Genomic DNA, 21,963 nt, shown 5'->3' with positions numbered 1-21,963 from the left:
TGAAGGCTGTTCAAAGCAGGGCCGAGCCCCTGCGCTGCCCAAAGTACTCGGGAGAAAAATGTAAAATTATATTTTAATGTGTAGCAGTACAGTCGTTTTCCCGGCCACGTATATTGAACAAACATGTGGGGATAATAGAGAGAACGATTCTCCTATAGGGGTCTCTATTTGCATGCCATATGTGGCTATAGGCTGAAACAGCTGCGTATAATGAACTTTCAAAAAAGCTAAATACGCATGCAAACCCATAGCAGTTTTCTAAAACTGGCCTAAAAGACAATGAAATGTCCTGCCAGAAAATACAGGAGGCGGAAGAGATTAAAAATAATAATAATGATAATATTAGCTCTCCCCACACCCCCAGCCAAGCCCCAAGCCTCCGCAGGTTTGCTGGGAGCCCTGCCCGAAGGAGGACCCCGGCAGCTGGAGCGGGGGACGGGGGAGCGGGGACGCCCGGGGGTCGGGCAGCGACCCTGGGGGGGGGATGGGGACACGGGGGACCGGGGCGGGCTGGCAGGGGAGAGCCGAGGTGCACGGCCCGGCCTTGACTGCCTCTCTCCCAAATCTGGTTTTCATAGAGAGGCGCAGTAATTACCTAAAGCCATAACTGTCTCCGAAATTATTCATTAAAGTCATTCTCGGGAGTCTCGCGGCGCTAGCGCTCACATTTATGGCCTCTGCGCCATCCGAGCCTGACATCGCCTCTCGCCCTGCTTCCTCGGCGGCCGCGTGCTTAACGTGGCGGAGGGAAGGGGGGAGGGGGGGGGGACAGCTCCCTCTCGCCTTGCCCTCGGTGTGTGTGTTTGCGGGGGTTCGGGTTGCTTTCCCCCTTTTGGCGAAGGAGCGCGGTGAGGCCGGCAGACACCTTGGGAGCGAGGAGGGTATTTTGGGGAGTTGCAGTGTTGTGCGGAAGATCATGTCTGTGCCCTGTGGTGCTGTCAGCGGTGACAGATCCCAGATGCAGCCGCTACTGTACGGCAGATTGAGTTTCTCAGCAGAAAACTCTCTCCCTCCCTCCCAAACGTCTTCAAAAAACATCTCCAGATACTGCGGGTCACTTCGGCTCAAACAGGGAGAGAAAGGGGGGAGAAAAAAAAAGGCTTTCCCTCTCCCCCTCCCTTTCACTTCCTCCCGCCGGATCTCTCTGGGGTGCGGCTGGGGAGGGGGGGGGGATGACCGGGCCCTTCCCCACCCGGGGATCCAGGTCTCCCCTCGCGCCCCTAGCCCGCCGCGAGCACACCGCCGAGCACGGGGAGCCTCGTCCAGGTAAAGCGGGGAGCGCGGCCGGCGGCCGGGGTGGTCCCCGGAGCTCGTCACCCCTCCCGCGGTCGCGTCTCGCTGTCTGGGGGGGGGGGGGGGGGGGGGTTGCGGGGGTTGGGCGGCGAAGGGGTCCCCCCCAGCCCCAGGCCGGGGGCGGGAGGCAGCAACCGAGAGCCGGGTCCGCCCAAAGGTCGGGGCTCGGGGTACCAGGGGTGGTAACAGGGCCGGGGTGGATTCGGGGGCGGCTTTAAGCGGAGAGCGGGGACGAGAGGGAGAGCGGGCGGAGGCGGGGAAGGGCGGCCGGGCGCGGGGTGCACACCCGGTCTGGTCGGGGCAGCGGGGAGCTGCGGACCCGGGGGCGCAGCTCCCATCACCAGCACCGGCAGCCGCCGCCCCGGGAAGCGGCGGAGCTCGGGAGCTCCCCCCACCGCCCCCTCCCCGGGCTTTTCTTTACCGCTACGCGTAAACGGCAAGAGGCACGGGGCTTAAGATCGCCGGGGAATTCATCCCGCTCTTGGAGACATACAACGTGTATCAACACTCCCGTCCTTCCCCCGCATCCCCCGGAAAACATTCGCGCCCCCCAAGCGCCGAAATCAGCGGCCGAGGGGCTCGGATGTCTCCTCCTGGAGCCCTTCGCCCCCCTCCGCGCGAGTGAGTGATGCTCAAGGGCCGGTTGTGGGCCGGGGCTGCGGTGCCCCCTCCTCCTCACCTCCGAGGAGCAATGCACATGCAGCGGCTGGTACCAGCGAGGCCTCCCGCCGGCGGGTGAGCCCCCAAAACACCCCGCACGGCCGCGGGGGAGGTCTGCTGCTCCCCACGGGCCATTCGGTGTGACAGCCCTGGGGTCGGGGTGCCGCCCCTGGGAGCGCCCGGACCTCACCCCTCATCACTTTCCCCTGGATGCGAACAACCTGATTTTGCTCATGCTTCTTGGAAATGGCTCCTACTAACCCCGCTCTCGGTCTTTCCTTCCCCAGATGAATTGAAAGGCTTTAATTCAACCGCTCGCCCAGCCCCCTCCCCTCTCTCCTTCTCTCTCTCTCTCTCTCTCTCTCTCTTTTAAAAAAGCTCTTGCCTTTAGCAGAAGTATAATTGTGACCCTGCCTGATCCACAGAGCCTCCTGTTGGGAGCAGTTAGCTGTGGTTGCATTAGGCCAAAGGACCTCCCAAGTGGCGGTGGCCTGGGTGTCATAGGAAGGGACTCTGCACATTGTCCATTCTTTCTCATCAAAGTCCCAGGCACCGTGGAGCCAACAGTTTGGTGGAGCAGGAAAATAGTAAACAAGCCTCCCCCACTCCCTTCCCAATCCGGCAGCCCCACGGTTTTCCTGGGACGCAAGAAGGGGAGCAAACTTTCATAACTTGGGCTCTACGGTGTGATTTACATTTCCGGCTGCTCTGTCGGAGTGGCAGTAATTTACAGCCTGATAAAAAACACTTCTACAACACCAGAGCATGTTCAAGTGGTATCTTACTATGCAAAAAGATTTTAAAAGAGGACACACGCAGGAAAAAAAAGTTCGTCTCTTTGCCTTTTCCTCACCATGGTTTTCTGGAGAGACAAATGGGTTGAGATTGTAGTGTAGGCAAAAGAAAAAAAGTAGGCTCAGGCTGAAGAAAACGAGAATGAAATCAATCCTGGGCTTTTGTTTATACGATGTATATTACATGTCCTATTTCTTCAAGGTTTTCACTTAATGGATACTTCTATTTTCTTTCGTGCTTTCGGGCCAAACCCTGCTTGTCTTGCCCTAGGGAATGCTTTCATTTGAGCATGGATCTATTGTGTTTAAACAATTTCTTTTCTTCAATAACTCATTTCTTCTCCGGAATCTACAATCGAGTAGGTCTGGTAGCGTTTATGAAAGGGGAAGCATATTTTATTCAGTTCTAATTTCTCTAATCTGATAGAGAAAGCTTTTACAAATACCGGGGTAATAGCGTTATCCCTTCTTGAGGAGCATCCACTTTGTTTCAGCCAGGCTTCTCCACCGAAGCAGGGCAGGACGGGTCTGGAAACTAATGTACAACATCCCTATCCTGGTAGAGACGGTAAAGTTTAGTAAATTACAAATATGTGAATTTGGCAAACAGTTAAGAATTAAAATGATCAAACGATTAAAAAAAAACAAAAGGAAAGAAAGCAAAAGCAATGAATAAACCACATGCAGCAGTTGCCACTTTCATGACTTTGGTAATTGTTTACACCTGAATCATAGTTTACTCCAGCCACGGTTTCAAGAGTAAACCTTTAAAGAATTTAATTATTTCCAGTTTTCGGCAATAGGGATGGAAAAAAAATTAAAATAAAAAGAAAGAGTAAGTTAGTGGGCAAATGCTGTCTCCCGAGCTCTCATAAAAGGCTTACGATGTATTTCCATCCCGGAGATACCAGCAGCCCCTCCGCGTCCCCCTCCTCCCCGACACACGGGCGCGCATCGTCATCTGTGCACGCATTTACGGCCTAATGAGGGTGCTGAGAGGGCTCGCATGGGGCCATCCTGCTGGGCGTATAAATACATATACACACACATACATATCTATATATCTATGCGCCTGTGTGGGTGTTCAGTCGAGGCACGATATTGAAGCATGTGTGAGTGGACTCCCTGGCTCCTTCCGTCAGCTCTGTAATAGCTCTGTTATTTTTACTAAACGATCAGGATGGCTCTACGTGACCCCTCGTCATTTAAAACCATTTTCTATCATTGCACGTGTGCCGCAGGGGGGGGGAAGGAATCGACAAGTCATTGAGAATAACCGGGAAAGCCTGTGATGTATAGCACGTTTTATCTTTATTTAGGCACCGTGTGGCTCGCAGGACGGCCTGGGCTCCCCTGCGCGGTAGGGGCGCGGAGCGCACCCCCCTCCGGGAGCGGCGCATACGGTCGGGCTACTCCTGCGGCGGGCGGGGGCAGGGCGCGCGCAGCCACGGGGAAACCTCTCCTTCCCCTGCTGCCATTTTCTGTGTGTGAATTCGACGCTTTCTGGGGAGAGAAAAAAAAAAAAAGAAAAAGCAAAAAAGCAAAAAAGCGGGTCGCCGCTGCCGCAGCTCCGCGGCCGCGCTGGGCGGAGGCAGCACTCCGGGGTCTGGGACCCCCCGTCCCCGCCGCAGCCCGCCGTGCCGTGGGCACTGCAGTGAGCTGCAAGCTGCGAGTACTTTCGGTATTTCATTGCTCCCTCTCCTTAAATCCGTCCCCGGCCCCCGCGTCGGGGCTACCTTGGCACCCTTTCCGCAGCCGCGCAGCATCCTCGTATGCGCTGTATCCCGGGGCCGGGCTGGGATTTAAAGGGCTCTGAAACAGGCGGTTTGCCTTCAGGAAAACGGCTCGGGCTTCACTGCGGTGGGGGTCCCGGGGAGGGGCGGAAGGGAGGAGAGACAAGCCGTGGTTTGGTTTGGAGCGCAGCCTTCCGCAGCGGGGGGCATGCACCCTCCCTGCGCGCCGCGGCTGGGCAGGGGGTACCGGGCTGCGCCCCTGCGGGAGCTCCGCGGGCACTCCGTGCATCCTCCGCCGGCGGGCGGCGGTGGCCGGGAACCGGGGTCCGCCCGCCTCGGACCCCCTTTCCTTTGCCCAGCCGCTGCCTGGCGCGGCGGGCGTCTGCTCTTCGACGAAAAGGAACAAATATCCTCAGACACATTTTTAAAACTTACTGGAGCTTCCCTGAATAGCCAGCAGCCTAAAATCACTAGACCTGCGAGGGCTTCATGCGCACCCCCGCTCCGTGACCCAGAGTAACACGCCGCTGGTGCGCCAGGCACTGGCTATGGGAATATTTGGATATAGGCATGTATGTGGGGGCATGGATAAAAGAGCTTTGCATCGCCTTGGGTTAAGGGCTCAGTCCTCAGGCTTTTTTGGTGGCTGGCTCCCACTTTGTAAAACATCTGTTAGAAATGATGTTCCCTGCCGGACAACGAGCTCGGAGTTTTTTTTTATTTCCCACTCCCGCTCACCTTAGCTGAGGGAAGGGAATATCACGCTGGATGCAGGGAGGGGAGGAGGCACATAAGCTAACTGCAACTCATTTTCTAGAAGTAAGTCACCTCAAGCATGTGCTTAGTCATACTTTTTTATTTTCGATGGCCGGTCGTCGTAATAAGTTTCAATACTGTTGTATTTATTACGTCATTTGCAATTCTGTTTCTTGCGCGTCTTTCTTATTTTTGGGGGGGGCAAGAAAGAAAAAAAGCTATTGTTGATCTGTCCAGTCCTAAGAAGACATACACTAACCTAAGATTAAAAGAATACGGCTTATTAAAGACGGGCAGCGACAGCTCCTACAGCAGCGTCTCCCTAAAAGCGGAAAAAAAGAGAAAGAGATTGAAACATGATACGGTTATATAATAGATTCTGACTGAGTCTAAGCTGCATAAGCATAGAAGGTGTTCAAAACTTAAACATTTCTCTGTTATTTCTTTTGCACACATATGGTTTAAAATAGACAAAGTGGTCATCTTATTTGATTGTACATATATAGGGACATACATGAATACACACACATATAAAGCTCCCCTCCGAAGAGAGCTCTGACACCTGTTGTAAGCTTCAAAACAGGAGATCACACTGTAAATGCTTTCTGCATTTTTCTAAACGATAAACACTCTTCTCAGACAAAATAGCTACAGGAGAACTTTACTAAGTGAACGTCCTACGAAAATATCCTCGAGGATGAATTAATCTTCCGTTGGGACGAAATACGTGTCGGATTCGCCCGGTATTTCCCAAGCCAGACACCTCCGAGGAGATACCTGGCAATCTTTTCGCTATTTGATTAAATTCTGTAGAGACTTGTTTACTGAATTTGCTTGGGTTTATTTTTACTTGCTGAGTAGCGGGACGAAAAGCAGGATAAAACTAAAAGGGCTTGCACGGAAAGTCGGGAAAAAATATCATTTTCTCCATCGCCGAAGCAAAGGCTATTTGGGGGCTCTTTCCCCGGGTTATCTGCATCCAGCCCACGAAGCTCCTGCCTGCTGCTCAGCGGAGCTGCCCGGCCGCCGGCAGCGCACCGGTGTGCCCGGTGCCTGCGGAGCCCCCGCACATCTCCCGAGCTCGGGGCCGGCGCCCCCCCCCCCCCCCTCCCCCAGCGCGTAATGGCGGGGGGGGACGGACACGGACGGACGGACACGGGTTCGGGGGGGGTGGGGTCGGGGTGGTGGTGGGATCGGGGGAAGCCGAGGTAATTGTTTTCCCTGCAGATGTTGTCCTGGTATTTAAAAGACGAAATCCCAACTTCCAGGCACACAGCTGGGGTATGTTGTGTCCTATCAGTTCATAACAAGGAGGCATTCTGGAAAGACTCGTAAGGATATTTATTTTAAAATGTGTGCTGAAAAGATATATGCCTGGGGGAGGGGGGACAGGGTTGGGCGTCTCAAGTTGTGTTTCTAAGCCAAAATGGCACAGTTCGAGTTGTGAACAAATGGTTTCCAGAGAATAGTTATTTTCCCTTTCTTTTCCCTGCAAAAAGATTGTTTGAAGTTCCCGGAGTTTAAAATGTTAAGTAATATTAATACCAAAAAGAATACTTCGGGGCTTCTTGTTTTAATTTTGAAGGGCTGGCATGTGTGGTTTTTCCTTCCCTTCCTTCCTTTCTTTCTTGCTTTCTCGCTTCCCACCCCCCTTCTTTCTTGCGTTTGGAAACTCCTTTCAAACGAACTGTGTTCGGGATATTGTTGTTGCGCGTAAAAGAAATAAATAACCCACTAAATAAAGCAGGCTCCTGTTATGACAAGTTCCAAGCCAGAGCAACATTTTACTAGTTAAAAAAGCCCTTGAGGGGAAAAAAAAAAAAAAAAAAAAAAAAAGCAAAAGGGTTTAATAGCAGAAACGCTGTCAGTTGCAGAGGTGTGGGGCAGCAGCGCAGGGCACACCTCTCCCAGCCCCACCGCGGCGGAGCTGCCAGTGCCCCGGGCGCCGCGGGGGACAGGGCGGGCGCCTCTCCCGGGAAGGGGGGCTTGCGGGATCAGCCCGCAGAATTTATCACTGGCAAAGCCTCTGCAGAGCCGGCAGCACCGGGGATGGGCAGCTCGGCAGGGCGCTGCCGTTCCCTCCCCGCCGCTTTTCCTTCTTTCATCGCCGCGAGCGTGTTAAAACTATTGCGAAAATAGCGAGGGATCGCGTCAGCGTTCTGTGAGGGCTGGGACCTCCCCGGCCACCTTCAACCGGGAGTTATCCCGGCGCCGGGGGATGCGCCCGCAGCTCCTGCCCGCTCGCCCCGTCGGGGCTGCCTTGGTGGGCAGCGGCGGGGGCCTCGACCGGTCTCTGCCGGGAGCCCTCGTTACCGCGGGCCGGCATCTCTAACCGTGCGGCCGGCGCGCAAACAACGCCATCCCGCTGTCTCTGGGCGGATTTTTCTCCAGATATCGAGAAGGGGGCGGGGGGGAACAACGTTGGTAGGGTCATTGTGGAGAGTCAAGGTTTGAAGACGGTTTGCTCCTCAGCAAATCCTGGGAGGGGTTTAACTCCGCCCGGGCGGGGGCGGGAGGGATCCTCAGCCGGGAGCGGAGCAGCGCTGCTTCCCCGGGGAGGCCCCGGGGGGCCCGGCCGCCGCTCCGGGGAACCGCGCTGGCAGCGGTGTCCTCCCCCCCGCCCCCGGCGGCGGGAGCCCGCGCTCCCTAATCGCTTGCATGTGCCTGCGCCCCGAGCGGCCCCGCTCCGAGCCGCGGCAATACCGTGACAATTCGCGTGTCGTAAATTACACAGACCTCACCCCGGCAGGGTAACGCCGGCGAGGTGTCCGGTGTGTCTGCAGCTCTGGAAGGCACGGGAGGAACCCGGGCTTGCTGCTGCCCTGATTGCCCTTTCCCCTGCCTCCCCCTCCGCCACCTCCTCCACGGAGGGTCATATCGCAATGACTCACCGACACGTTTCTGTGGAAAGGAACATTTTTGTCTCGCCACCTCCCCCCCCCCCCCCTTTATTTTTTTTTTTCTTTTAAAGCTGTTAACTCCCGTTTATGATAGAAAATGTTACTCAGTGCGTTTTGTTTCGTTCTGGTTGCCATTGGTTGGCCTGGGTTTAATCAGGGGGGAAAAATGCTCGCCACAACTGTAGCTATTGTCTGGCTAGAAACACCGGGACCGGAGGAGCAAAGAGGAGAGGACGGGAGACCGTGGGTGACAGTGACGGTGGGACCCGCCATCGCTCTCCAGGAGCCCTGGTCCTGCTCTCAGCGCCTCCCAAAACAGAGCTCCCTCTCTCCCCAAGCTGCCTGCAGCGGTGGTCAGGGGAGCCGGGGGCATGTTATCTCAGGAACATAATGCTAATAAATGTGCTCATATGTTGGACATTCCCCTTGCCTGTTTTATAGGGTTTCGCTGGTGGTGCTTAATGGGCTGGGTCACCGGGACTGATGCTAGAGAGGTTATTAGGATTAGGTAACCTAATGAATCGTATGGCCATTAGCGGGGCTTTGAAAGAAGGTAGTTTTCCCCGTAACCTGGTCTTCTGCCTCTTAACACGGGAAATGATTTTTAACTGTCCCTCAATCACAGGTCGGAGGGGGGGCTTTCCCCCCCCCCCCCCTTTCTTATTTGTTTAAAACCTCTCTCTGATGCTCAGAAATGGATTTCTTCACAGGAGAAGCCTGTCTTTTTATCTCGGGGTTCCTCGGAACCGCTGGCCGAGCCGGACACCGCGGCCGCTCCCGCCCTGCCCGGCTGATGGCAGCGCAGCCGCCGCCGGTGCCTTTCCTCGCCGCCGGCCACGGGGGCACCGCTCGGGGCGCGGCTCCGTGACGAGGAGGATTTCTATTAATTTTTCCCAGAAGAGGATTTTTCTCTTTGTGCCTTTTGCCCAAGCCAGGTAAGCGATGCGATGCTCGGTTCCCCTCCCCAGCAGCTCGCCCCGCACTGCTCCCTCCCGGGGAGCCCTTGGAGTCTCATTCCCGGAGGGCCCCGCTGGTAGGGGGCCCTGGCTTCCCCGCCCTGCCCCGCGGTACCGACACCGGGCCCCGCCGCGACCCGGCCCGGGGGCGGCTCAGGGCGGACGGGGCGGACGGGCAGGGGCACACCGGCGGCACCGGAGCCTGCGGCTTTGCCTCTCTCCCCGGGGCAGCCGTGCTGGGGGGGCGCAGGCTGGCAGGAGGCAGCCCTTGCACCATCCACCGTCTTCTCTGGCGGGGAGAAACCAAACCTACCTTTTTTTAATTTTCCTTTATTTATAGCCCCAAAGTTTAAGATTACGCCACGTAATATTTTTTTTTTTTGTCAAAACCTCGTTGTTTGGTGTCGTGTCGTGTCCGTGTCCCCCCCACCCCCTCCCGGTATACGGGAGCGTTTGAACGTGGACACAGGTTACAGCCCGTAATGCCCTCTCGGGGAAGCCGTGCCAGCGGCGCGAGTCTCTGCTGTAACCAGAACAAGTGTTAATGGCTGATTAAATTCGATCAGATTTGAAATATTTGTCCCGTGTTCATTTTTCGGACCGTTCACATTTGGGAAAAAAACCCCCACAAAACCCAAAACCAACCCCAAACCGGGTGTATTGGGGGAAAGAAAACTGCAAGAGGGTGTTGGGGGAGAAAAGACCGCAGGCTTTTGGCCGAGCGCCTCAGGGAGCTGCGGTGGCGGGGCTGGGGGGCGGTCCCCGGGAAGGACGCAGGGGTGTGGAGCCGCAGCGGCTGGAGGCAGAGCAAGGGCCAGCCTCCCCTCCCGGAGCAAAAGAAGCCGGGACCCCTTCAGCAGAGTTGTCACCCAGTGACATCTCCCGCGCCCGGCTACGTGGCGCTGGCAGAGGGACAGGGGCGAGCGGGCCGGTGGCAAACGCGATGCCGTGTTCTCCAGCTGTAAAAGCTTACGGTCACACAGCTAGAGGCCCCGCACCTGCCGTGCTGCGGGGCCGCGGCTGCCGGGAAGGGGCTGCTCCTCTGGGGGCCGGCGGCGGGAGCAGCGCAAGGTGTCCTCCTGCAGAGGGGAGGAAAGCTCCAGCCCGCCTGACTTGGAAAGAATCCACTTTCCCACAGCTTTTTCAATCCCCAATACTTTTCACACCCTGTTAGGAGTTAATACCGCCGAAACCGCTAAACGCTTCCATGCCTAAAGGTACGCCCCGCCGGGGGCTGCGCCTGTCGGCCCCCAGCCCCGGGGGCAGGCCGGGCCGCGGCGGCGGGGAGCCCCGCCAGCCCCGCGAAAGGGCTCGTTTCCCTGGTGGAAATTCCTAGGATGCCTCGTGCTTAGGCTGACACATCGGGCCTGCCTTCTCTGCAAGGGCTTCGGAGCGCAGGGGAGGGGAAGGAATCCCGGGATACCTTTCGGGAGAGAGTTGGGGGATGCTGCACCTCCGGGCGGCAGGGAAGGCTCCCGGGGGAGGGGGGATCACAAGCGGGCTTGATCTTGCCTGTCGCCGGCGGATTGATTTTTTTTCCTCTTTTTTTCGGGGGTGGGGGATGTTTTCAGCGTCTGTGGTAGCGCCTTGCACCCTTCAGCCGCCACCCGCCGCGGCCGCCGGCGGCCGGTACCGCTCCGCCCCGGCCCCGCCCCGGCCGCCGGTGTCCCTGCGGCGGGTCGGGGCCAGCAGCCGCTCCGCTCTGGCGTAGCGAAAATGCGGTAAGGCCGGGAGCTGACCTCACCTTCGATGTGTCCCCAGCCTCGGCACGGCAAGGCCAAGGGCAGGGAGAGGAGTGCCCACAGGGACGGCGTGGCAACTGATCCCACGCCGCAGGAACAGGCCGGTCGGGGGAGCGTTTCCCGTCCTCTTTTCCCATCAAAGTAATCGCTGGGAAACTCTGGGTGACATTTCTTGCCACTCCTTCCCAAATCTCCAAACACTGTTCCCAGCAAAACTGACCGACTGTGGTCTCCCTGGCTTGCAGCAAGATCACTCGTCTCTGAGAAGCACAAAATCCATCTAGAAGGCCTGATCCTGCCATGTCTGACGGCCAGGTCAGCTGTGCCCAGCCTTTCACAGGCAGCGGGGCTTATAGGTTGGCATTCAGAGCCTGAAGGGGTTTGTTTGTGGGTTTGGTCCCAAAAAACAAGGGACTTGTCCCCAGCACAAAGCAAGTGCAGCTCTGGAGCCCAGCTCTGCCGTGCTCCCCCCCAAACACAGGGATGCAGCTCTCCTTGCACCCCGCAGCTCACCAGCAGCCTTTCTTTTGCAGCAGCTCCGGGGAAGGCCGAAACACCAAGTCGGTGGTCACTGACTGTGCAGGCTGTACCTTGAGGTGCAACAACCCTGGCCCCTTGGTGACTGCTCATAGCGTTGTAAAGGTTGCAGCAACCCTCAGCTCTATGCTTGTTCTCTGTTCAAAACCCTTTAAAACCTTGTGGAGGGAAAGGGAAATCCATCAGTAATACACACTTGGCGGGACACTCTATTGCCCTGATTTGGCTTTTCCCATTGCTCTCGGGAAATGTGGTGCAGGCCAGCTGTGGTGTGTGCTGCACGGGGAGGAACCGTGGGTGCGGTGACCAGACAGTTCCCAAGCAAAAGGCTGCAGACACCTCTGAGAGAGGCTGGTTCTCAAGTGGGGGATGCGGAGATTTCCCTGGCTGCCCTGTTCCTGCCCCCTGCCTGAGGCATACACATTCCCCTTGGGCAGGCCCAGGTTGGCTGCAGCCTCTCCCTGCCCTGTTCCTGGCCTGGCCTCACCCAGGTTACATCCCATGGGCTGTGGTCTCCAAGGTGATGCGGGGATCTCTGTGTGTGACTGGGGAGGGGGACAGTTGGGTTGTGTCTGGGCATGAACGAAGTGACTTACCAACTTCTATAGCTTCCCACTGAATTTGCAAGCCCTCATGTTACTTTTCCCCAGCAGGAGCATCAGATAGAAAAGGGGGTCCTCTCCCCTCCCCACCCACCCAGTGGATGAAACACCCACAGCAGAGCCAACGACCTGGTGCAAACCCCCTCTGCAGCCCGAGGGTTCTGATCCCACAGCGGCTCAGCCCACCTCTCCTCATTTTCCCTGCCTGCACCGGGTGGCGGGCACCTTTTCCAGCAGCAGGACCACTGCAGGGATGCTCCTACCGCCCGCTGGTCCCCAGCCCCTGGTTCTTCCCCGTGCCTACCCAGGCCCCTGAAGCTGGTGGGGAGCCAGATAGGCCACACTAGGGCCTCTCATCCAGCCTGGAGGAGGGGACGCATGTACGGAGAGGGCCACCTTCTCCCTCACCCTCCCCAGGCCTCAGCAGGAGCCTAAGCCCCAGCCAAAGTGAGGGACCTTGCGGTGGGGGTGCTACATAAACCAGACAGATACCCTCGCTGCTCAGGTGTAACTATAGAGGGTCTCTTCTCCCACCCTGCTGCAGGCCGGAGCCCTGAGGGTAGGTGTGAACTGTACCCTGCCCAACACCAAGTGTGTTTTGGCTCGATGATAGCATTTATTCAAATAGCATATAGACTTTCAAGTCAAGAGCTAGAAGGATCTTCAGGAAAAGGATGCTCTCTCTCATCAGATGCCAGACAAGGGTGAGGGGATGAGGACCTGAGCATCAGAAGGTACCACAGCAGTAGACACCACAGCTGGGTGTAAGGGCCAGACCCATGGAGAGCTGTTACTCCTTACTGCCTGCAGCCCAAGCTCTCCGCCTTATGCAGGGCAGGTGGTGGGCAGCACCAGCAAGATGTTGGGACCTGCACACCTCAGTTCTGCAGTTCCCTCCACTGCTGGGCTGCCCCCTCACCGTGCTTCCCTTCCCTTCCCTTCCCTTCCCTTCCCTTCCCTTCCCTTCCCTTCCCTTCCCTTCCCTTCCCTTCCCTTCCCTTCCCTTCCCTTCCCTTCCCTTCCCTGCCCTGCCCTGCCCTGCCCTGCCCTGCCCTGCCCTGCCCTGCCCTGCCCTGCCCTTCTCCTTCCCCTTCTCCTTGCCCTTGCCCTTGCCCTCCCCTCCCCTCGAGCTCTGCAAAACCAGCAGAGAGAGGAAAACGTCAAAACGGCGCCGTGCCCAGCCGGGATTGCCGGTGGTGCGGGGGTGTTGGTGTGGGGGTTTTGTCTCGGTTTGGTTTGGTTTCGGGGTGTCGGTGTGCTGCCGCCCGTAGCGCCGCGCTGCGGCCGGCGTGGGAGAGGCGCTGCCCGAGGGGATGCTCCGGTTTAAAGCCCACCATCCCGCCCCCGCCCCAGGATCTGAGAGGCGGTGGGACCAGCAACCCCCCCTCCCCAACGCCCCCGCCCCAGGTGCTTCCGCGGGGCTTAGCGCCGTGGGAGGGGGCATTGCGCCGGGCTGGGGACCCCCCGTCCGGTCCACGCGCGGCGGGGCATGTGGGTGCGTGTGTGTGAGCGCGTCCGCCCAAGCATCGGCACATATCAGCGTATAAATACATGCACATGTACGGCTAACATACATTACATTAATGCAGTCGAATAGATACTATATTATTTCAGTTACCTTATTAAATAACAGTCAGTTGGTTCCATAGTTTCCCTTCATTTGTTTCATGCGCTTGGAAATCTGCAAGAAATGCAAACTGGGGAATATTTAAATATACATTTTACATACTAAATATATAAACTCATATACAAACACATTATACAATATATATGTAAACAAAATCAAGGTGCTTGCAGAAGTGCACGTGAATTTTACTGAAATGCTCCGATTTGATGATATGGTAGGATGGGACATGTGATGTGATACAATGCCGGCGTCCCTTTGGATGTGAGGCTCGCGGCGGGGTCTGCCGGGTTCTCCCACTCCCAGGGCTGGCAGCTGTGTCCCCCCCGCCCCCTTCATCCCTGTGGGCTCCGGCCCAATCGGGATGAGGCCCGTGGGAAAGGGCCGTGATGTCCCCACCGTTGCCGCCCCGGGCTGAGGCTCGGTGGGGCGGTGGGACCTGAGCGCCTCAAATGATAGAGTGGTGTCGGCTCCTGCGGGCAGAGATCAGTCTTATTTGTCAGAGGAGGCAAGGAGTGCCTGGAGTAAGTAGCAGATCTTTCACCCACCCGCCCTCTGCCCCGCCCCGCCCCCCCCCCCCCCAAAAAAAAAAAAAGGTGTTAGAAGGAGCTCGCTGCTGGCAGTAAGCGAACGGGATGAAGTGTCTCCCCAGTGCGCTGCGTGGAGGTGAGGCTGATTTTCCTTCGTGCTTCTTCCTGCAAGGCTTTCCTGAGGGCTTCAAAACTGCCGTTTGCAAAATTCGCGTGGCACAGAGCACAGCTTTAAAACACCTCTTCGGGAGAGAACAGGCATTTTCCCGACTATTTGTCTTTTTTTTTTTTTTTTTTTTTTTCTCCTATAACCGCAGGCTGCGGGGCACAAAAGACACGGATAAATGCATGAATCCATCCATCCATTCATGCATCCATCCATCCATTCAGCCCTCCTTTAATAATCTCCTCTAAAGTTGCCATGTGACATTTCAGAACAGTGATTTCAAACCTGAATCTGTCACTTTGCTAAAAAAAAAAGAAAATAAAAGAAAAAAAGAAACCACCTCGCCTGCCCCCACTACCAATAATAACAACCGTAAGGGAAAGGGAAAGGGAAAGGGAAGGGGGAAGGGGAACGGGAAGGGGAAAGGAGAAGGGAGAAGAGAAGAGAAGAGAAGAGAAGAGAAGAGAAGAGAAGAGAAGAGAAGAGAAGAGAAGAGAAGAGAAGAGAAGAGAAGAAAAAATAAAATAAAATATGAAAGAAATAAGAAAAGGAAAGAGAAATAAAATATGAATATAAAAGAAAAAAGAAATAAGAAAATAAAAGAAAAGGAAAGAAAAGAGAAGAAAAAAGAAAAAAGAGAAGAAGAGAGAAGAAAAGAGAAGAAAAGAAAAAAGAAAAGAAAAGGAAATAAAAGGAAAAAAAAGGAAAGAAAAGGAAAGAAAAGGAAATAAAAGAGAAACCCTCCCCCGTTTTGATTATTAGTATTTTCCCATGGGTTTCTTGGGCGAAGAGCCGAGAGCGGGCACGGAGCAAGGCAGAGGGAGCTGCCGGGTCCCCGGAGGCGGGGAGCCGCAGGAGGCTGAGGCAGCTCTTGCTGCCCGCGGGGCGGCGGTGGCAGGTGGGGGCCAGGCTGCTCCCCGCAGGGCACGGCTGCCGGGCCCCGGGCTGCGCCCAGCCGTCCCGCGGGAGCTTCAGCCCGCGCTTCACCCGGAGGGGGAAACACCCCGCTTGCAGCGAGGGACACAGAGAGCTCTTTCTTGGTTATTAGCGGGGGAAAGAAGAAAAATAAGAAAAAATAAAAAAAAAAAGAAAGAAAAAAGAAAGAAAAAAGTGAGAAAAGGGGTAAGAAAAAAAGGGAAAGAGGAAAAAAGGGGGAAAAAAAGATAAAACCAGCTTTGTGCGCTTGGGGCTGCAGGAGCAGCGCTGGCGGCAGGGCTAGGGCCTCACCCCAGGAGAGACGGTGCCAGCCGTCCCAGCGACTTGGTGCACGGGGCTGGCACCGTCCGTCCCGGCGTGAGGATCCGGCCTCGCTCCTTCCCACGAACCAATCCCGACATCAAAGGGCACGCAACAGGCAATGTGGAGCGCACATGGGAGGCTTGCAAAGCCTTTTCTGTCAAAACGTGTTTCCTGGCGTTTTTCTGCCCTACCAGACCTAGCCCCCCGGCACCCCCACAGGACTGCGGAGAAGCAGCAGGGACCTATGGACTGCTAGAGATAGGCTGTGCATACGTCCAGCTTCTTGCAGTGAGCCTGGGGAGCTGCTCGTTTCCTTTTTCCCTCCATGGGATGCAGTGACTCGCAGCAAATTAATAGCCATTGTCATCCAGGGGTGTTTTTAATTATCTTTTTGGGCCTCTGCAGATTTAACTCATCTTCTGCCACTTTGCTGTTTAAACTGGGCATCAATCCAACATCCACTTTCAAACTCAGTATCTCACCTGCTTCATGTCTAGTCCACCAGCCAACTCCTAGTTCAGCTGAACACACCAACTGTCTCCAAGTCCAAGGACTTGATGGATATCCCTTTACCGCTGCTTAGTGACTGCGTGTGGCCCACCCCATGATCTGCCAGGGTCTGGAGGCACAGCGGGATCCGAGATGGGTTGTAATGGGAAATGGAGGAGGATTTTAAGGCTCTGGACTGGTGGGGAGTGGAGAGGAGATGGGAAATAAAATTAAGACCATTTGGTTCTGCATGAGTATTCAAGAAAACAGATTTATAAACGTTTTAGGTAATAAATTAGAGGAAGTTCTGATTTAAGAGTGGAACAGGAATTTGTAGCACATTTTAATGATGAATTGTTTCTACATTTTTTGAAAGTTTTTCATTCATTCACACCATATTATTTTGAGAGGTTGCAAAAAAGAGCAATGGCTTTGTGTGCATCAACTAATATACTGCAGTATACTACAATAAATGCTACATATTTATATGTGTACTCATTTATTATTGCTGTTACAAATCTAGAGAAAAACTTAACCGTTTTGCAGTGATTCCAAGACACAGCATTTAGCAAGAGTCACTGCAATACTTTGTATGGTCTGCACCTAGAAAGCTCCTGTTACTTAACTGGGACACAAGTCCAGCTCACAAACATGTCAGCATTTGGGATTAGGCAGGAACCGGGTGTTTAAATGCAGACTACCTTTTTCATATTGTCCTGCCTTTACCAAGTAACTCCCTTGGCATTAGGGAAGTCTCTGAGATGTGTGAAGTCCTGCTCCACACATGCAGTGAAGCCTTTTGGTTTTGACAGGGCTAAGTGTGTATCTCGCACCTAATCCCATCCGGATTCTCAGACAAAGCATTCCTCCTCCCTGGAGGAGCTGGCTCTGGCAGTGCACGTGAAACACACTCACACGGGCAGGGTCTGCACAAAACGCGGTGGCACTGGAGCATGGTGGCAGAAGGCCAGCAGTGAGAACAGAGCCATCAGCCCCATTTTGTGGAGTAGGTTATTTGTCACGCAGGACTTGAGGGAGCTAGCGATGTCCATCTTCATCTCACTGCTTTAAGGAATTCACAGCCACATCTCCCATCACTGTGGTGTGTGGCTTATGTAATATCAGGCAGCTGAAGGACAGGGAGAAGAAACAGTCCCCTTTCCTTTGAAGCTGCTGCATGGCACAATTAATGCTTTGGTCCCTCTTCCCTTCTCCTTTCTCCTGTGCCAACACCAGAACGGCTTCTACTCAGACATCAGTACACTGCTACAGAGGGTGGGAAATGGAAGTTTAACTTCCCTGAGGAACTGAATGAGGTCCCTAGAGCCTCATTTTTATAAAGAATATTTTTCGGTTTGCGATTGAAAAGATTTATTTTCCACCACCACAATGCAGGAAGCCATTGAGCTGGGCAGTCAGGTCCCTGACAGATCTAGACAGTTCTGAGCCACTTGCAGGGAAATGATGGGAGATTTTGTTAACTTGGGAAAAAGGGTGGGAGAATTTTTAAGCTGCTGATACGTCAGTCTATCCTGAAGCAGTCAGTGAAGAAGCTTTGGAAACTGTCCAAACTGGACTGCGTGTAGTGGCGATGGGCTTTTGGATACCGGGTAAGGGCAGTGAGTAGCTGTGCCTGTGTGGCTGGAAGGCAGGAAACACACGTCCTCACAGGCACCAGCACTGGATGCCACTTATATGGGGCATTGCTGGCAGGAGCTCACTGCAACTGGAGTCCCCAGGGAGTCCACACACACCAGACTCCTGTCCTTCTTGAGGACAAATCCCGCAGGCTGTGTGCACCCACCCTCTCCACCACCCACTGATGCTGCCAGCCCCTCACTGTGGCTCCTCACCCTCCCTAGGTTTCTTGTCCAGAGCTCACATTGCCCTTAACATCCAGAAAATTAAGTCCTTGAAGCTGGGACCTGACCTCACATACAGCCTTTGTGGAGCCGGGCCAAACTCAGTACAGGTGAGGAGGCCTTTGAACATGCATCTGAATTGCTTAAAGTAAAAGAACTCAAAGGCCCACACCCATGCACCTATGAGTTGCTGAGGCTGCTTGAATAAGGAATAGAGCATAGGGTCCAAGAAGCTTACCTTTTGAAAGATCTGAACCAAGTGCTCCTTCTGCATACGTCAGTACAGCCTGTCAAAGAAATTTATTCCAAGAAACATTTTAAGAGCCCAGGGACGGTGCTGAAATGGAAAACGTAGCTCCTTACGCTGGCAGTCAAACCAACATTTCCTAGTATTCACACAGCTGATCAATAGGGGAGGTTTTAGGGAGGTGCAGTTTCTGGTACAGAAAGGAAGTGTGGAAGTATGGTTCATGTGCCCGAGGCCTTAATCTCCCCCTACCCCACCCCCATAAAATTAACCACATAATTTGTAATCATTCATAACAGTTGGAATTGTCTTGACTTTTAAAAGACTTTTCTCATTAGACAACCCTTTATTCCTTGTAAAGCATATTATTGATCTTAATATGCAGAAAATGCCATAGCTAGCAACTTAGAATGTTTGTGCCATTTTTTCTAAACAATGAGAATTGATGAGGTTTGGCAGGACATTAAAATATTTAACATTATAGCTTTGAGAAGGCTTTTATGTGTCTGTACTAATAGGAAAATCTTTTAACAGGAAAAATGTTTTTCTCTGCTCCACTAAAATCTCCAGTGAGGGCTGATTCCATTTGCATTAAACCCCATGGGAGGTTTGTTACTGACTTCAAAGTCAATTCCAAGAGGAATTCCAGTTTGGAAAATCATCACTAGAAAAAAATATCTCAGCCTTGCAGTCACATGACTAGCGCCTTTAAATTAGCCTTTCATTACATGCCCTGACACTTCAGAAAGCATCTGGGGCCAGGACATCTCTGACTTTGCCCAGAGAAATTGTATGTTCCCAACCTGAGCGTGATGAAGATGCCAACTCCTACACCACTATGTCATCTGAAGCATGTGAGATGGACCAGGTGCTGCTTCCAGAGGAGCCACAGGCCTGTACTGCATCCCTCTAAGAGTCTACTTTTCAGACACTTGGAAAAAAAAAATTAACTGCCCAGATCTCTGTTCTTGCTATCCACATCTGACTTTAGGGCTGAGCTCTGATACCTTGGCTGACTCTCTGTCTTTACAGCACTATGTGTAGGGTGCAGAGGTCGGGGGAAGTAGTACAGAAGGCAGCAGGGTGTTCAAAACCCATACCCTTGCTACGTAGAGTGTGACAAGACCTAAACAGGTAACTGTGACAGGGAACGCCTGTCTGGTTCAGTTCCTTGACTCGGGAAGGGGTATTTGCCAGCTGGCTAATTTGCCACACCCTGGTCCATTGTGTGCTGCTCAAGGGCAGTGGCAGAGCCCTGGCAAAATGGGGCCATAGTCACTTTAGGGCTGTGAGAGCATCTCCAGGCACTTCTCCACCCCATGAGCCTGAGTGCTGCCTCGGGCTGGTGCACGCCAGCACTGAGCCCTGCAATGTGTGTGTCCTCTGACTATGCATCTTTGCATTCAAGATGAAGGAGGAAAATTATTTAAGCAAACTAGGCAGCCTAAAAGAAGGTTGTCATGAAAGTTCATGCCTGTCTTTGTCTTTCAGTGTTGAGCTCATGTGAGGGTACGCGGATCCTCCAGACACTTGGAGCACAAAGGTCCTTCTGGACTGCGTTTCTCTTAAAATCTCTAAGGGCAGAGCTGCTCAGTGGCTTGTTGAGGCCTCTTGGACCTTTTCTAACACCAAAGGCTGGTACACTTCATTTTAACTGTGAAGCTCATTCCCAAGTTTTCCTGAGGTGGGCAATTTAATTAGGAACATCATGTTATTTGTGAAGATCAGATCTGCTTTATCATTTGCAGTCTTCCCTTTACTCCCAGCACAACACCTCTTATAAATGCTAGCAGGAAAAGAACAAAATGTAAAATTTGTGTCCTGTAATCATATGTATTCCTGTACACAACAAGCTCAAATGTTGGGATCTTTTAATAGCTTTTTCCATATTGGACTCTTTGTTTGGATGTGGTTTTCCTGATGTATCCTAGTAACATGTTTAGTTAATTTATATTGTGTGTATGTGTAGACAGATATACACACATCCATATGTATGCACGCACATAGTGCTCATTAAGTAAGTGTTAAACCTCCCACAGCAGAGTTGGGTTTGGAGGGCAAATAGGCTGAAAACGAGAAGTCTGTTCCATGTGCAGAGGGGTACTGCCGAGGCTGCTCCAAGGAGGCACACGCAGCCCCCCGCGGGGATCTGGAGCCCCCGCGCCTCTGGTGTGAAGGTTGCTCTGACATGTGCACCCCAGGCAGGACTGAAATCCCTATGTGTCACCAGCAGCAAAGCGCCATGCTCAAATGCCCTCCGGAGGGGGTGGGCTTGTCGCCTCCCCCACCCCTCACTGGCACGTGCGGAGGCTGGAGCGCTTGGCCAGTCCCTCGGTCGCGAGGCGTTGCCTGCATGTACGTTGGCAGTGTGAGGACTTGATCCTTAAACTGTTCAAGTATCTTGTCTGTTGCAAGACAAACTCCAACCCCAGAAACTTTTAGTGGATGATGAAGAAAGGAGTAATTCCACATATTGCATGGTAAAGCACAAATATGACCTACTCGTCTGGTGACAGATGACCCTCTCTTGAAAGACCCAATCCTGGCCATGTTTGTCTTTATTAAAATGAGGAAGAGCTGGCTCCAGGGCTACAATATGTACTCCTGGAAAAGCCACACACTCCTTATCCTCTTTTTCTTTCTTTTTTTTCTTTTTTTTTTTTACCTAGGCCCACAAGCACAAGTGGATTGAACGAGTCCTGCACTGCGGTATTTACTCTGTAGCAAAACTTCCTTTGAGGAGCATTCTGCAAACCTAAGGACTGAGGAGCCAGGACTGGGAGCTAGGGAAAGGACATGAACGATTTCCTTCATAGCTGGTTTAGAAAAAGCCGGCTGCTTTCTACAGTCACGCCAAAACTAAGAGGAGATGGTCTGAGGTTAAGAAACACGCGGGATAATTTTCATACCAAATGTGAAAAATGCAAAATTGCTTTAACATATAGTAACTTGCCATAAAAATGATATGTGTTCCCTTCCAGCTTTAAAAGGAGACTTTAAAAACTGTACTGTCTTTGATTTGTAGGGCAACTTCATATTTATTTTTTTAATTCACAAGTTTGTGAGAAAACATAATGAAACCCTTGATGTTTTTATGATCTTGATTAGTGCTTCATTGTATAAGTATTTGGTTATTGAAACACACACTAAATATTGCATTGTAAAATCTGTTGCAACTTATTCAATATCTTTTGGAATTAATAGAAAAAAATTGCAGGACTGCAAAAATGGTATTAATTTTAATTTTATTTCATTTAATAAAAAACTCACTTGACTGCACAGTCTTTTTCTTTATTTTCTCACTTATTGTGTGTATATTTGAAGAAAAATGTCTGTTGCATATCATCTATCTAACACGAAAAACTGATGCTGTTATTAATAAGTTACTGAGAAAAATAAACCAGTTTGCACTTCAATTTCTATCACTCCTGGTGAGTGATTCTTTTGGAATAAACATAGCTCTAACACATGTAAACAACACAGGAAATTAATAACAAAATTTTTTGGATTTATTTCAGATGCTGCATACTTTATGTAAATATATGTGGCTTTCAATTTCAATGATTTTCCAGTAAGTAATAAACTTTGCTCATTAACCTCCTCTTAAACTAAACATTTATTGCTTTATAAGTGTTATTTCAACTAAATCAAGTGGATGTTCTTGGTAAACTAATGCAACAGATCTGTTCAACCAGAGAAACAGGGTGGCTTCTTTTGAGTTGGGAAAACTCTGAGTTTCTACTTAAACTTCAGGGCAATGAGATGCAGTATACTATGTCGATTTTTAATGTGAAAAATGTTGATAATATCTTTTTAAAATTAATATACCTTTC

The 21,963-nt window shown here is 52.7% G+C and overlaps 1 long non-coding RNA gene across 1 annotated transcript; it reads left to right on the top strand.

Annotated features, from left to right (window-relative positions):
* Window positions 1-878: 878 nt before the first annotated feature.
* LOC119149014 lies at window positions 879-21,399 on the top strand. Its single transcript, XR_005104554.1, has 3 exons — window positions 879-1,266; window positions 8,847-9,071; window positions 20,800-21,399. It is a non-coding gene; the product is annotated as an uncharacterized LOC119149014 (long non-coding RNA).
* Window positions 21,400-21,963: the final 564 nt, after the last annotated feature.

Source organism: Falco rusticolus, chromosome 1 (genome assembly GCF_015220075.1).
Source record: "Falco rusticolus isolate bFalRus1 chromosome 1, bFalRus1.pri, whole genome shotgun sequence".
Classification (NCBI taxonomy): Eukaryota; Metazoa; Chordata; class Aves; order Falconiformes; family Falconidae; genus Falco; species Falco rusticolus.
Note: the sequence above shows the minus strand (reverse complement) of the source record. Positions and strands in the feature narration are given on the sequence as shown.